General features: G+C 42.2%; 1 long non-coding RNA gene across 1 annotated transcript; it reads left to right on the top strand.

Annotated features, from left to right (window-relative positions):
- The first annotated feature begins 604 nt into the window (after positions 1–604).
- On the top strand, positions 605–3424 carry LOC118177528. The gene is made up of 3 exons (XR_004755837.1): positions 605–718; positions 1887–1966; positions 3127–3424. It is a non-coding gene; the product is annotated as an uncharacterized LOC118177528 (long non-coding RNA).
- Positions 3425–4075: the final 651 nt, after the last annotated feature.

Below are 4075 nucleotides of genomic sequence, written 5' to 3'. Positions count from 1 at the left end.
TCTGTTGGGAAGTGTTTAAACTCTTTTTTAAGAGGTTTGAATACATTTGGAAACATGATGGAAAATATTAAATTTACAGGCTGTGGGGGAAAAATGTAAAATCTGGTTATGAAAATTGCTAATTTCTGGTTTCTCCTTCGCCATTCCCTGGTTTACTCTGGCTTTTTGTGACAGATGTGGTAAGCAATGCGAGCTTCACAGAGCAGTTTCTTTGCCTCATGTTCTCAAGCAGTGCCAATGGTCAAGGTTTTGGAAACAGAACATGGTCGTGTTGTCATTTTAAGAGGGTTTGGACAAAACTATCCCCCTAAACGTTCTCCTCCCAGCCTTGCCTTTGTGAAGTTGCTCTTTCACAGCCTCACTTGCTGCAAAGGACACGACAAGGATTTTACATTTGTTTTATGTTTGTTGGGCTAAACTTCCAGGGACTTAAAATCTAATATTCCACCTGTCCTCTCTATTGCTCACTTGAGAAGGACAAAAGGCAATTAAAATCACCGGCGGTGTCAGTAACATGACAAGAGCTGACATTTTTAGGTTGTCGAGCGTTCCTTCCGATAGATGGTTCTGCAGTAATTGTCACATCTCATCTTTGTCTCCTGCAGGGAAGCTTGCTTTTTGAAAACACCGTTGGGCTTTCCAAATTGCAGTTCTTCAGCAGTGCCAGCCAGTTTGCTTGCTTTCCCCTGGACAGAGGTGCACCACAGTGCTAGGAAAGGTAAATGTGTATCCTGCAGCTCCCGGTCGCTCTTAGCAGTAATTGTGTGTTTACATGGTCATGGCACAAAGAAAATCACACGTTTTCAGTTCGTTCCGATGGGAAAGCAAACTTTGTGCTGCTATTCATCCACGGCAGCCACCGGTATGTTGAGAAACTGTAATGAGATGCAGAGAATTAAACCTCTTTTTTTAAGTCATTTTATTTTGGTAGAATTCCAAAGTTTGTCCCATCTGGCCTGGCTGGTTAAGTACTTATCAAATGCTTTTGCCTCACAGTTTATTATCTAAATAAATAGTTGATGCCACAAGGAGCTTTCAGTTGAGGCGTGCATCTTGAAACCATGAAGGGAACAAAATGCAGAGAAATCTGGACAAGCTGGAAAACCTAAATCAGCCCATTCACAGATGAGAGCTTATGGCATGGGTTCTGCTGTGGCTGCTTTCCCTTGCTGCAGTGAGCAGTGGGAGAAGGGAAACCGATGGGAGGGCGGTAGTGGGATAGAAGTATTCAGAAAACTTGTTGAGGAAGATAGAAAATACTGTGTGATATGAATTAAATGAGGTGAAGTGTCTCTGTGTTTTGTCAATACCAAAGGAAATGGAGGAGGGAAAGGAACTGTTAGATTTTTTTCAGATTCATAAATGAGATCTGGAGCTGGATGTCTAAGTTCAGTTTGTTTAAAGCTTTGGGTTATTTGAAAAACTGAGCTGCAAACTTTTTTTTAAAAAAGGCAAAAAAAAACACCTTTCCTAAATTGGAATAATTGTGTGCACAAAATCAGCTGAAGAATGGAGCTTGTAACAGTAAATGATGCCTCTGGGAAACCTGGTATTGCCCTTAGCAAAAGAGATTTATAGAGAGAACAATGAGTGGAGATGGATGCAGTGAACTCGATCTTTGTGAACTAAGACTGATGTGGAAGTTTTGTTTTTGCAGTCTGTACTACCTTCTGTACCCAAAGATGGCTTTAGAGCTTCCCATTGTAAATTCATCGTCATTTAGCCAAGAATTTCTTTCTTTTTGAGGAGGGTTAGGTACAGGTGAAAAATCAAGTTAAAAAACAGGTTTTTTTGTTTGTTTTTTTTTGTTTTTTCCCCTTGAGTAATCAAAATGGGTAAGAAACCGCCCCACTTACATATGTTTGTCATGTGCCTTTGTACTGCAGGCCAGCAGGGTTGACCTGTAGCAAATGAGGTCCTGTTGTGGAGGAGAAGGTTTCTGCATGAGATGTGCCAAAGGTCGCAGGTGATGCCCTCCGCACTGGAGGGGAAGACGCTGTGAGCCTCCAGGTCCCAGCTCGACAGCCTCAGGGGTGCATCGCTTAGCCCAAATTTCCATCATCCTCTCAGTGAGGCAGGAAGCTCAGACTGTGCAGTAGGAAAAAAAAAAAAATAAAGCTCAGTTCCTCTCAAATCTGATATTTTATGCTGCTCTTCAGCAGTCTTCATAGTCCTAATTTATTACTTATTTGAATGCTTGCAAAGCACCTTCTAAATTTATTAACAGGTTTAGACTAGAAGGTGCTGAATAGCTGATCAGAAAGTTAAGAGGAGTAGTCCTAAAAGCTTGTCCTTATGCATCCCTGTGTCATGCCTTGACACTTCTGTAAGAGTTCTAAAAGTTTTGTCCCCAAAATAGGAAGTTAGAGTCCTTAAAACAGACCGAACTTCAGCCATCTGAACCCCAGTTGGTCGTGGTACAGCCAATCTGTGTGTTTGGCTTCATGAGCTAAGGTCTAGGTTAAGGGCAACGCAACCTGGGGCAGGCTTGAAGGGCTCTAACACTACAGACAGGCCTAGGAAATCCTGGAGGAAACTGTGTTACTTCTTCTAGTGATGAAAATTACATGAATTCTTACTCTTATTGGCTTAGTGTAATTATAAATATCTAGTGGAGTTATTGTTGATGCAATGCTCTACTGTAGGCAATGTGAAAATACCTCGTAGTCACCTGTGGTTGGTGCAGACACCTATCTCAGGAGCATTTACAGCTAGTACTTGAAACCGCGGATGTTTTTGTGCGTGTAGTCAATGGTGCTGTGCAATAAGAACCAACCCTATGCAATTAAACAGGAGCTGGGATGTGAACTACCAGGACAAAGATGTTCCCTGAATCGCCTGGTGTACCAGTGTCTGAGCCACGTGCAGGACCTTGTTCCTCGCTTACCGTCCCACTTGTTGGATGGATTCTTAGGTTACACTGACAACAGCATGGTAATCTTCTGCCTGTGTAACTTGCTGTGTGCAGGGATGCTTATTGCAAAATAATTGATTGGGGGGGTGTTACATAAAACCATTAATTTTGATTTTGTTAGCTCATTAATGGGCTCGCTTCATCTTTTGCTTTTGCTGCACAAAGCAGCATTATATTTAATTAGCATTGGCTGACCTTCTTTTTTTATTTAGCTGGTAAAAAGGTTATTCAAGTCCTTACGAAGAATTACTACATCTTCCGTTGACCTGATAATTGGTATATGGTTGCTGGGGGTAATTATGCTGGCTGCCATTCAGGCTCGTGAAGTTAGTGCCCCCGTGAACCTACATGACATGCAGGTATGTGCGGAGCAGAGAGGAGACAGCAGGTATGAGCTAGTATTTTTCTCTAGCAAGGGTCAAAACACTAAATAAAAATATAGTGATAGAAGCAGTGACAACCACTTAGTGACTGCTTGAGGGAGCACCTACGCAGGCGTATGCTTCTCTGGGCCTGTATTCCCAAAGAAAGAGGGAATCAGAAGCCCAGGCACACCCCTGGTAGCTTTAAGTGAGGACTGATTTATTTCAACCCTTCCAGCTTCTGTGCCTCACATACCCGTGTCAAGGCTCCATTCAAGGCATGGCCTTTTGCAACTTCTTGAGCAAATGTTCAGGTTTTTCTTGTAAATACAATTAAGGTTGTAGTGTAGTGAATAATTGGGGTATCTCCTGATGATGCCTTGCCAGGTAATTACAGTGATTTGTGGGGAAAATACCAGCAAGCTTGACTTCAAAAATCAGTCTCACTTTGGGGACATTTTTTCATACCAAACTAAAACCAGCAGTCTTTCCAGAAGCTAAGAGAGTCTCAGGCAACTGTCTTTTCTGTGCATGTGTCAGTATAAGCATGTGTATTTGTTCTTGCATGCCAAGTTCATTGTTTTATTACGTTCAGTTTGCATTTCTTAAAAACAAGCGGTGATGCTGCACTCAGAATTGCCTGCTGTCCCCAACGCCTGCTCTGAAAAATGAGGATAATAGACCTTCATTAAAACTTGATTCAGAGGCAAGTTTGTGCACTGAACTGGGCTGTTACAAGTTTCCTTGGTGAAAGCTGTGGGAAAACACACGCTTAAAAGCCTTCTCAAATCAAGCTCAA

Source organism: Oxyura jamaicensis, chromosome 22 (genome assembly GCF_011077185.1).
Source record: "Oxyura jamaicensis isolate SHBP4307 breed ruddy duck chromosome 22, BPBGC_Ojam_1.0, whole genome shotgun sequence".
Classification (NCBI taxonomy): domain Eukaryota; kingdom Metazoa; phylum Chordata; class Aves; order Anseriformes; family Anatidae; genus Oxyura; species Oxyura jamaicensis.
This window is presented reverse-complemented; position numbering and strand designations above follow the sequence as displayed.